Source organism: Argopecten irradians, chromosome 13 (assembly GCF_041381155.1).
Source record: "Argopecten irradians isolate NY chromosome 13, Ai_NY, whole genome shotgun sequence".
In the NCBI taxonomy this organism is placed as follows: Eukaryota; Metazoa; Mollusca; class Bivalvia; order Pectinida; family Pectinidae; genus Argopecten; species Argopecten irradians.
The window spans coordinates 17,233,630-17,247,072 of NC_091146.1; the positions used below are offsets into that span (position 1 = coordinate 17,233,630).

Below are 13,443 nucleotides of genomic sequence, written 5' to 3' on the forward strand. Positions count from 1 at the left end.
ATCACAAACAAACCAACATCACAAAACAACATCACAACAAACCAACATCACAACAAACCACATCACAACAAACCAACATCACAACAAACCAACATCACAATAAACCACACACACAAAAAACCAACATCGCAATAAACCAACATCACAAAAACCAACATATCACAACAAACCAACATAACATCGATCTATAGACAAAAATTTAAAACTAAACTAAACATATACGTACTTTTTCCCTGCTTTATACAAATGCATTTATCTTTTATACGTATAGTTTACACCATTAACTACCGACCGCAAATAACCGCTACCAAATTGCTTGGTAGGAACAGATTAATAATATTGTGTCTACTGTATATCTGTTTTGCGTTCTTACAGCTAGAATGAATAAAGCATTTAAAAAAACAATATCCTTTTCAATTTTTCTTTTACAACGATAAAAGGTGAACAGATCTTAATCACGAGAATTCAAGTGGTTGTATCTCTGATATACAAACATCATAAGGTATTAAATAGTCTTTGACACGCTTGTAAACAACGTCTGCTTCTTCGCTATCATCTGTGATGTCGGCGACGCTGACCGGAGACACAGATAATGATGACGTCAGGTGATGTTGCGGATGTTTGAGTTGGTACATCACAGATGGTGTTATCGTGAATGATGAGGCAAACAATGGGCGGCTACATTCCCTTTTAGTGTACTAAGGAGACAAACAACCAGCCTCTTATCTAATCATCATGTTTCTGGACTCGAGACGGATGGGACTTAGAAACCGGATATTGTCTCTGGGCCGTTCGCAATTTTAGGCACGTATCGTTTCATTCTGGGAGCGATTCATGTAAAATGATCCACAAAAATAAGTAGAACAACATGATTCATTAAGTTCAATCAAATTGCCTGATGTATATTGTCCTCAAGAACACGTCGAGACTCTCCAAACTTTAAAATATTTCTCCGCCAATCAGTTGAACTATCACAATGTTGCCAAGGTATCATATTGTCCATCTATACTGTAAATACATGTACCAGTATATTCAAGAGGTACAGATTTTAGCGTTATTTCGCGGGAGGACTCGACCGCGAACTTAAATGTTACGCGAATATTTGTAAAAACCTATGTATGAATATTCAAGTTATTCAACTGTGAGTAGGAACACATGATTTCAAATCTCTGTATTCCTGAAAATATTCAAAACATCGGATGCATGGTGGTTAAGCCGCTCGCCTTTAACCTAGCCGGCCGGGGTTCGATCCCCGGCACGGACGTGAAAAGGTTAGGGGTCACCTTCCCGATCACGTGGGTTTTCTTCGGGCACCCCGGTTTCCTCACGCTCTAAGACCACTCACGTGTTTTACATTCGGACCATCTAAAGTGATTTGCATAAGTTGTATAACTTGTTTCGCAATCCATGTAAAATAAATAAAGTTTATTTTTACCTACAGGTATCTATACTGTCATATATAACTTGATTTATTTTACATCGGTTATGATACAAGTAATATACATTTGTAACTTGTACAAATCACTGTCAATTACCCGCATGGTCATTGACCTTTTCACGTTCGTGCCGGGGATCGAACCCCAGCCGTTTAGGTCAAAGACCGATCACCCAATCATCTAACACTGAATACTGAATGATGATTGTAGATGATTTTGTAATAAGGGGTGACGATTTCTAATGAATCAAACACATACATTGACATACTTTGTAAACTTTAGCTTATGACATAATTATACATGCAAATTAAATATCATTGTCAGGTCACTCTCGTGCACAACGTAATCAATCATGCCATATTTGTGTCAAAGCCATCGAGTATTCAGTGTGTTATTATTGTGCCTTGGATTTCAGTTTATAACAATAGAAATTAACACGCTTTCATCAGCATTGCTATTATCTCCTTATTAGTTCCCTCTACTGTCATTACCGACAGCACAATGAGAGATTCTCTGTCTGCTGTATCCGCCAATCATCAGACGGACGGAGTATCAAGGAAGCGACTGTTTTGTAAACGAACGGCTCTATATAAGAGATCTGCTGAAAATCAATATTCCACAAAGACTCAAACAGCTCAAAAACGTCAGACAGTTTATTTAAATGTGAATACCCGCTACATCAATCGAAGTCGCAATTGTCAAACCGGAAGTGCACAGCTGATTCAGCGACGGAATGACAAATTCGCCATGCACGCCGGTGACAAACAAAGCATTTTACTACTTCATTTATAGACAGGTGGAACACACACAGAACTGGTATTTTGTTAACTATAATTTTGTAAAAACAATGAATCCTATTAATGTTTTTTTTTGTAGTACAAGGGTTATTTTGGTGCGAGAAGAGCTGAACATTGCAACCTTCGTGTTTAAGAGTGGGTGTATGACGACCATCATACAAATGTATAGTGTCGTTTTAATTTCGCTCCTTGATTTATTTTACCCCAACAATTTCAATTATTTTTTAAATCAAAAGATGACGATGAATAACTGTATATTATCCATCGTCGTTTTGTTATTAAGAGTTAGCAGGCATCATTTAGTAACTTCCGTTTCCGAAATGTAATACATCAAAAAATTATCGTTCTGTGGATAATCATACATTTTAAAGACATAGAAAAAATAAAATACAAAATGCTTTTTATGTTTTCTTAAACCTTACGTGGTGATTAACGCCTCGCATCATGTATAAGTATACTAAACATCTAGATATCAGACCAGTCATGAAGAACCTACTGATAGACAGATCTGTGTGCTTTAGATGAGTTTAGTGTCTCTTCAGAACCTGCAATAAAAAAAACCCACTGTGCATTGATAAACAATAGGGTCCTTTGTATATACACGTCCGTCAATTTAGTGGAAAGCATCACCAAAGCGTCTATGCGACGTTGATGTAAAGAGAAATGGCGACTATTGATTATCGCACTGCCTGACAAACGTTGTTTTGAACCTGACACGGACGGGTCCACTTACTGTCAGCCATGATGGCCCTAGACTGAGGATGAGGGGGTATTATGATGGAGATGAGGGAATTTCCTTGAATAAAAAGCCTATGATTTATCCGTAGAATTACAGGTTTCGTCTTCGTCAATGTCGCTTTTGCGATATAACAAACTTGGTACGTTATAAAATCTAGGTATACATGTCGTCTCGACGCCTATTCGATGTAAATCCGAGACTCCGACATTTTGACATTACCAAAATGGCGCATAATCATGTCTTCAAATGTTAAACGGTCATGTCTTAGAGATTCGTTTACGAGATGTTTTTTCTTCAAAACGTAGGAATGCTGTGTCATGATTTTCCTCTACTTTTGAAAATTTTTTTTAAAGAATGTCAGCCATATCGAGAACTAATCCATGTATATATTGAAAAACAAAATAAAAGTACCTTTCCTTCACCGATTCCTATAACGTCTCCCTTGGCACCACCTCGCTTTTGGCCTTAGTCGAATCCTCGCCATTGTGAAGGCATTGGGTCCTGTCCCCTGTCCAAGATACACTGTAACCTATACTTAAACACTTAGATTATTTCTGCTTCTGCTAAATGCCCAGCTTAAGTTCGGGGGGAGGGGACGTCTGGTTTCTATAGTATCAGTATATTGTAAGCGAATGTGTTGTCTTTTGCGGCATACTTCAGTGAGATAGCACTATAAAATGGCAAGCGTTCCTACACGAATACATCGCAGCCTCCCAGCATTCTAATACTGGGGAGAACCTCCGTGGTTGTCCCTAAAGCTATTCATTGGTGATAGAACGTTCAGACCAAAGCTATTCCGTCTGTAACCTCAAACCTCTATGTCAGATCCACGTGAGACTGACGCAGATATTCAAACGAATCCCTTCAGTACCAACACAATTGATGAAAATATACCCGACACAAAACATTTAAAGCATAAGGAAATTACTGGTGCGTCTAATGTGGTTATGTAGCATGCAAGGTGCATTTCATGCGCATTGTGCACGTATTGTCGTGAGGTATAAGCACTTGGGACAAGTTATTAAACTTCTATTAAGAAACTGTCGTAAAGTGCCTGTCAAATGAAAGATTTCCGACAACATTTAACAAGTCGACAGGGAGGATTTATAGACTATACTGGCTACGCTGATGGTGAGAGTGAGGTTTTTTGTCTAGTGGCGCCATATACAATATGTTTATCCATGAGGGATGTTCAAATAATCTGCCTTTCAGATATACGGTTAAAATGTCGACTTGGCGGTAGTGCAATTCCTCTTGTAAACTATATACTGTCGGATAAAAGTTATCAAAATGTGTTTACCAACAATGACGACAGGACAGTTTTAATTGATGGAAATACAAAATTCTACATGTAGTTTCCCTTATCTGTGAATGAATTGTGTTACAAAGTGCAGCTTAATCCGGCACTGTCCCCGCTAGTGTTCGAACTCGGGACCTCTGGCTCTATATATAGTTTGTTATATTTAACTTATGAACACATACCATAACTACATTTGTAGTTTAACTTGTCTTTGGTTTACAAAAATAAACACGGTTCTGAACATCAATTCGTATTCCATGAACGAATATATATACGCACATAATATAGCCGATCCTCTATATGTAAAATGCTTACTTTAAGACGACATCGTGATCTGTTAAGATATCTTTAGAGCTGCAGTATTCCAGCTACATGATCTTGAGATGAAGTAAACCTCTGTTACTTTTTCGAGTCTTGGTAATTGGAGTGATATATGAATGTACGTTTACAGGTATGTCACTCTTTAGAACAATATGTCTTAATTTTACAATTACAATTTTTAATGTATTCGTTTCGTTTGATTTGAAATTTGATTTCTATATATCCATCAACCAACTGTTGCTTTTTACCAACTGGAACGAAAGGTCACGACCCAAGGCTCCGTTTACAGAACACTACCAATGCATATATGGAGAAACAGTTCCATACGCCAGTACATGGATATGCTGCAAACCTCATAGGATATGCTAAGGCTGCTTGAGTCGCTTTTTTATTAACTGTGTGTGGTATTTTATACTGACAAGCGTCTTAATGAAAACCCATCAGAGTTAAATGAACGTTTATTGTTCTGTTGCCAGGCCCTTTCCCTTCTACACTAAAGTTGGTCCGTGGGGGATTAGCTACGAATATAATGCTCCATCTACTCGCAATCATTTGTGATCGCTTTTCCGTGTGGTGCATGCAATACATGCCAAGCACTTAACTGACTCTGACGGCTGATCAAGCGTCTATAGGACCATGAAATTCGACCAGGAATAAGAAGTGTAATTAATAGGTTTATATGAAAATATTTATTAGGGTTCGGAAGGAGTAGGTCAGAATTGTTTGTCTCATCTAGATCTGGTGAAACGCTCAAGGAAAGACAAGTAAAATGCGAGGCACCGTGGAGGGAATCCAACACACCTTGTTTGCCTGTTCACTTATTTTGCCCCTAACATCTTATTTGTGTATACTTGTTTCATTTGTTACTTGTTTCAAAGTGTTTCATGTATTATACAGTGTGCTTGAAGTGCTTAAAATAATATCATATCTAGATCTATATCATTTAGATAGGGTCTATACATGGTAGTACGTGTGAACTTTTCCATGTAAAACAATCAATTTTCTTTTATTTATTTTTACGTCCTATTAACAGCCAGGGTCATGTAAGGACGTGCCAGGTTTGTTGGTGGGGGAAAGCCGGAGTACCCGGAGAAAAACCACCGACCAGCGGTCAGTACCTGGCAACTGCCCCACATGGGATTCGAACCCGCATCCCAGAGGTGGAGGGCTTGTGGTAATATGTCGGGACATCTTAACCACTCGGCCACCGCGGCCCCTCAATTTTCTTTCTTGCGAAAACGGTTACTAACAAGCGTCCATGTACTGAACTATATCGCTCGAGTAAGTTAAGATAATGATATATGATTACCCGTATGTTATATCGGGTCACGTGTCCTGTTACGAACCTAAATGATGTGACGTAAACTTTGAGAACAGCGACACGAACGAAACAGCGGGAATGAGCAGCTGACGGGTATTTGGTTACGTCATCAAATTAGCGATGACGTCATGTGGCACTGTAATTGCAAAAGACCACGTGCTCTCTCATCTTGTGCAATAAATGATCATGTTTAATATAATTCATTACATTTGGCCCACTATTTATTGAACGTGTGGTTGTTTTGTATCAAATGTAGCCCCTTATTTCTAATACACGTGTTTAGATATGTCTTACGCAATAAGAAGTTGTTCTATCGAATATTTATGTATTATAAAAAACCCACCCATTTGATCCTCTTCGACATCGTTGGTTAATTTTTGCACTCTATGTATAGCTTTAGGCGCATTTGTATACATAAACTCGTCGATCTTGCAATTCAGTTTGAAGTATCTTTAGTTCACAGGTTTAATGTGAATGCGAGTAAACTGTTCGTCCCCTCGAACCGTAATCAGAATATTCAGTTATCAATCGGAGACAACTATATATGTCAATTTCTCGTCTTATCCGTCCGTCCATCTTTCTATCCTCAGGCGAAATGTGGTGATCATTGAGTCTTCACCATGTCAAACCAAATTACCTCACGCTCCTTGATCAGGAAACACAATCTAGCCTGAATAATACAGGCGTTATAGCACTAATGTTCGTTGTGAGGATCGGGCAGCATCGGTAATGTTCGGCTGTTTTCGTCACGTTTAACTCCAACTTTATCGAAGAATGTCACACTTTTGTCAATCAACAGATAAACTAACTGATATCGACCTTAGCCTATGTTTTCTAATCGTTCATTCTCTGAAATTCTTGCTTAATAAGAAGATGCACAATATAAACTTACAAACTTGTTACGAGTTTCGTTATATTTACGTAGCCACGAGTGCGATATTCTATTTATCACATAGGTAGTATGTATGGAGATATAGACACATTTTCCAATTATCTACATACAAGAGTGAAGAAATCAGGTCCGGATTTGACGTTTTCGTCTACCGAGACTATTATCGTAAGACGTCATATTTTGATTATGATGTCATTATTATCTGTGACGTCACAATAGTGTTTTACGATATTTATGACATGAATGAGCGGGGTTGTTATTGTGACAAAACATGAGCCGTATACATTTGCTTTGGTGGTTTTTACAATGTACGAAATCTCAAAATGATCATAAATGTAATAGGTAATATATTTCAGTCTACTCTCCTCTTCTAATTAAGTTCCAAACTTGGGCGGATAATAAGTCATTTGAAAACAGTTGAAGAAAATTACGCTGTTAATCTCTAGTTTCCAATAGATAGACTGACAAGAGAGAAAGACTAATAATAGACAGATGATAAAGACGCGTATGGAACAACATCTAATATTGATATTTGAATTTTGTCGTTGTTGTCCATTTTGACTGACCACCCTTTAGTCGTTTATTTGATTGATTATCCACACGCTGCTGTAACACTTGCTAGTGTTTTATCAATAAACAGCTCCGAATTTGTAAACCGGCTGTCAGTCAACAAACTCACTCAGTCCACAAACTCAGTCAGTCCACAAAGTTTCTCCGCGTTTTAGATGAGAAAAGAACAAGACCGTACACTGTAACGACCTTCACAATCTTTGGCCGGTGGGGCCGGGAGCAAGAAGCGTAAACATTTATTGACTATAAAGGGTCCTTTTAATCCCAAATACTGTCTCTATGATATTCAATTTCACCCCGAACACTCAGCCGTCACGCTACAGCGCCGTCTAGTGTGAGAGGCGAGAACCCGTACGAGCTGTAAAGGGGTCTGTCAAACTACCGATACTGTATGTGTTATATAGCCTTCACTCGTCCTCCTATCATAGCGACTCGCCGCGGCGGTATGTTTGGACGTGGTAGAGGACACCGGGGCCTATTGTGTATCGCGGAGGGATGTATCATCATCACATAAGTAAATAGTCCCGTGTCTGATGATGCCTTCTATGGCAGTTACAAAACTACAAAGTTTATGTTGTGAAAACACGTGTTTTGAGTTATTCGACTGGAGTTAATACCGAGATCACGGATTAAGGTTTCGGATTGTTTACAACTAGGTAGGTATCTTATCCATTCATTTACCTGTATAGGTATACATAGTATATACCATCTCAATATACAATATAATTGACTCAAATAAAGTATACACGTTTTGTGTTGTGCTAGGGGGGTAGAATCTAGCGAAACAAAGTTTTCAGTCGTGGCAATTCTTATTCAAACTTACTATCACTTTTGTACATAATGATATTGTACATTGACGACTTTAGTATTAGACATTCTTGCTTACTTTACCTGACAATAGTAGTGTCATAAAGTCATTTTCTACACATCAATATAGAGACTTATGCTGTAGTCCTATTCATACATAAACAACATTCACTATTGTGTATATCACACAAAATATATCAAAGAAGAGGAATATATAACACGGGGTGTGTAAAACTTAAATCATAGACAGATTTTATGAATTATGTTAATATTAATATAAGTCTGAAAATCGTATAACTACTATAAAATTGGTCCCGTAATTTTCTCTCCATCTGTGACAAACTTCTAAGTATAGACTACTACAAAGGCATTGTTAAGCACATTCTGTTATAGGCATGTATGCAATACACCACGTTTAAATACCTTTATACAGGTAAGTGGTCCGAGGTTTACAGCACATCAGTAGGGCTAGACAGTGAGTTATGCGAGGTTACGATCTACACAAATATACGAGACGTTAGAGGATAGCTCTGGTCCAATAAACCAATGTCTGTACACTACTTGTTAATTTTGAATGCCTCTCTGAGGGATTTCCCCAGTTTTGTTCTTTTACTATGCGTTGTTTTGTATAAATGGATTAACACCGTCAAAAACACTTCAAATACAAGAGTATTGTTCCCAGGCAGGATTCATAAAGGTCGTGGTAAGGATGTCTCTCTGTAAATATTCCTCGCTAAGATTTCCCATTGCACAGATGCTAGAATGTGTTCTCTTGCACGTTTTAAAACATGTTTCTTAATACACGATTTGTTTGTGTGTAAACAATCCATATTAGTACCACAAACTCCACATATCTTAAATTGTGCTGCCCTGGCTGTTCCCTTACAATGTGTGCCTACAATGTAGTCTGTATTGACGTGTAAACCTCCGCTTCTAAGGACTACCAACATTGTGTCTTTGAACATAAAATTTGAAACGTGTAGTCGTGAACATTTTCATATCATTTCGTAAATGTGAAGTCTATGCTCATAACTTTATAGAATATATGGAAAGACCACAGACTGACAGAGTTTACAGTAACTTCACCGATCGCGATATGCTTCAAAAAAGAGATATTTGCTCGTGTCCGCCTTGTTTTGCTGAAAATAACACTATCATGCTCGTAGAGTATACGGTTATACCAAGTTTGTCACAAGGCAACTTTGTATTCAGTGTATAACATATCAAAATGGACACCATGCTCAGACCTTGAGCTCAAGCCGATACTGAACTCTATCATACAGTACTACCATACTGAACTATATATAGACAAACATCAAGAGATTCAACCAAGACGTGAATTTAATTTTACTTAACCTTTTCAAAGACTTTGGTACAATCTTTATCTAAACATGTATTTTAGTCTATAAGTTCAAAATTATGTACATACTCTTTTTCATACGTACATAGATATGACATTTCCCGCGGTTATAAGTTTATATAGTTATGTATAGTTAATAAGACACTTTACAGCATGCTTTCATTACATAGCATATACTAGTTAATATTCTATATTTTACTTAGCCTATCGGGACCACTAAAACATATATCATATGTATTTCCTGTGACAATATCAGCACGATGTTTGCTATTTTATACACAATGAATTATACAAGAGACTAGCTCTGGACAATACGGATTATAGATCTTATTGTCTAGTAATACCGGTAGTGAGGATTAAATACCGAGCGAGAATGAGAGTAAGGAATGTATTAACTATTGTAGGTGTTTAAGTCTTGTTAATCCTCTGTATTTATATACCTACATACACCTGTCATACAAAACACCGTCAATAACCCCCGTATACTTGTGTTATGTGCGTCAGGAATGTCTTGGGTACCCTAGTGTTCAGGTGCCAGTAAGTTTCGTGCTCCATATCCGACAGAGTTCGTTTTACTCCGAGGACTGGGGATATTCAAATGGGAAGTTTTTAAGCAAACTGGTATGTATATTGAAAATTTCTTCTAGTGTTATTAACTCTCTTTCCAATAGTCTTTATATTTCATCAGGTCATGTCTTTAAATTTCACAATCGTGACAGGCTGAATTTCTTAGGTCCCCAAAATCTATCGGAGGGAGTTTGTTTTCTCTCATAACTGAAAATATTCATATGATAAGTTTTTTTATACAAACTGGTATGTATATTAATTTTTTTTTCAAATATTCTATATGTCCTGAAATCTCCAAATAGAAAAGGTCACAATGTGGGATTTTTGTCTATCTGAAAGGGTTGTTTTAATTTCATTGGGAATTTGTGAGTTCTGGTATGTGTTTTTAAGGTTCCTTAACAACAAGCTTGTCCAAACTGTACTACAATGTAGCAATTTTGAATTAACACTATACACACATATAAAGTGTTTCAGCTCGTATGAGCTGGTACTGGAAGGACGGAGTTAAAGAAAGTATTAGCTTTTGAATGAACAAACTCACAAAGATATTATTAAGTACATGTATTTAATAATAGTAGACTTTGACGTTATTTAAACTCGATCACATGTTCAGATGAACAACTCGTCTAACACATGATCAAGATAAACATAGATATACAATATATAAAATACACTACATGTATATATACAATACAATATATAAAATATACAATATATACAATAAATAAATAAAATATACTATATATACAATAAATAAATAAAATATACTATATATACAATAAATAAATAAAATATACTATATATACAATACAATAAATAAAATATACAATATAATATATAAGATATATAATATAATGTATACAATACAATATATAATATATACAATATATACAATACAATATATAACATATACAATACATTTATATAAAATATACAATATATATATATTATATACAATATACAGTGAGTTTGTACAACAAAAACAATAGCTAGGTTTAAATTTAGACTGTTGTCATGTCCCTGGAATGTTTTACAGTATGAGCCAATCTTGTAGTGAAGTCTGCGTAGCTAATAATACCCGTGAATGGCATGCGTTTAATTTCAACAATTTCTATTCCCGATCTTAAATAAATAGGATCGAATGAATGACTATGAATACATTAGGTTTGACCTTAAACTTCTATTCATCATCAGTAGGTGTAGAGGGATTTTCGTACCTGGCATATCAAAGTATATGTATATTGAAATGGACGTGATTTAGGAATGAATGGGAGATTTCAATTTGCAGTCCATGTCAACATGATGAAATAACTTACAAATTATGAATAGTTTAAAGACATTTGAAACATGCTACGTCTAAAAATGAACACAGATTTTGTTTTTATGGTTGAAATATTGCATTTCAACTTCTAAACTAAGTTACATGTATAATTACAGTACATCCTGGGTTTATTTGTTTTAAGAACATACGGGGATAATTTTAAAGCAGGTACCGTTACACATATTGTTGTTTTCAGTAAAGGCATAAACTGTTGTTGTCTTTGTATTATCATGTGTATACAGATATATTCTGTGTTCATACCTAATTATAAGAGATGTTTGGTCTTTGGTTTTAACATGGTAAATTGATTGGGTCTGACATATTAACCTCAAAATAACTAGGTACAAATTGATAACAAAACCATGTAAAGTTATGTTAACAAAATATAACTTATAAATACCATTGATTTTAAAAGTTGTCTTAAATTTTCTGTCAAAGGATTGTAACTATTGAAGACATACAACATTTCCATGCAAACATATTCTATACAGTTTTCTGATCTCTAATATTCCTATAAAATCATACATGTAGCTTATAATGATTTTTTCCCATTATTTTTGCTTTTTGGGTTGGAGGGTCTTATTTTTCAACACACAAAATATCAAGAACATGAAGAAAGTCGCACATCACTTAAAGCATAATATCTGCCTTTTTTTTCGCATTACTTGAAGTATTATTGATGTTTAGCAAATTGTGCTGTCAGCCCAAAATAATGAATAATTACCACATTGAGTCAGTCTGAAGTACATTGTTATGATAAACTCAAAATAAATACAAGTTAATAAAGCAACGTACAAATTCCCGTTTCAAAGATTTTTTTCGGTACTAGATTCAACAGTTTGTATTCTAAGCCGTGTCAACCTTGGATAAACCCACCATATAGACAGATGCCTGTGGAATTTACACAGGGAAAGTAAAACTGACTGATAAGAGGTGAGTCTGTGACATTCTCCTGTCGTTGTGGTGGAAAGGGATCCTCAATGTCAATATTGTGTGGGGCGGGTCACCACTGGTATGTTTTACCCATGAGTGGGACATCTGTACACACACACAGGGTCGGGTAGTGTCGGAGTCTGTCGACTAGGGGCTTAACATTAAGTTTACGTTATTTTACAGGGAGTTTTAGGTTCTGAAAGCACACAGACAGGGTCGGGTAGTGTCGGAGTCTGTCGACTAGGGGCTTAACATTAAGTTTACGTTATTTTACAGGGAGTTTTAGGTCCTGAAGGCTAATGATCTTTAACGTTACGATTAACTCTTAACTAATTGTTAGACGTGAACATATGTTTTAAATATCTATTTGTTGTTATGTTTATTGCTTTCATGTTAAATGTCATTCTTTATGTAATCTTTAATTGTAGAGGAAGTAAAGATAATAATATGGCTACACAGTGGGATTACAATGAAAACGTAAATAAAAGAGAATACACTAAAACAATTATAAACAAATAAGCCGAATAGTTCTGCTCTAAAACAATTAGTAGCATTTGTCCTAATTCATCGTAAGCGATAAGTTTTTTTCTGAATATGTAGTGAGAGTGCAAGATCGCTAATCATAGTCCTGATACCTTAAACAACTTCATTATCCCGTAAACTACATTTCGCGTCTACCTTATTTTCAACATATTTGTGAATATATATAAAAATCGCGATCAGGAGCTCTGACTGACAATCGTACATTCATAGTGATACATTCGTTTTACATTATTGCACATGCGTCTGCTTCTGGTTCTGGAAAAAATGTAATAGCCTGCAGCCTAGGATATTATGTTATTTTTCAGAACCAGAAGTGGACGCATAATTGTGAATATTGTATAAAATTCTGTTCTATATAACTCTTCGCGAAATATTTGAATTCGCGTTCGAATTATTTCGCGAATTTACTCGAACATTTGTATCTCGCGAGTATGATTTGGTTTACAGTATGTAATGCAGTAAAGGCTCTTGGCAAGTATAGTGACTGAAACAATCAGCCATGTTGGCAACCAACAGTCACATGCAATGCATGATAC

The 13,443-nt window shown here is 36.0% G+C and overlaps 1 protein-coding gene across 6 annotated transcripts in view; it reads left to right on the forward strand.

Moving 5' to 3' along the window:
* Nucleotides 1-13,443, forward strand: part of LOC138306152 (uncharacterized) — a 90,869-nt gene that overhangs the window by 57,736 nt on the left and 19,690 nt on the right. For 2 of the 6 annotated variants that reach the window (XM_069246537.1, XM_069246536.1), the window contains exons 1-2: nucleotides 7,702-7,890; nucleotides 7,929-8,032. The exons of 3 other annotated variants lie outside the window; for them this stretch is intronic. The gene's annotated coding sequence lies outside the window, so the exon portion shown is untranslated. Of the gene's footprint in view, nucleotides 1-7,701; nucleotides 7,891-7,928; nucleotides 8,033-10,011; nucleotides 10,165-13,443 lie in introns of those variants that run through there. One more of the 6 variants, XM_069246538.1, reaches the window with a different exon arrangement.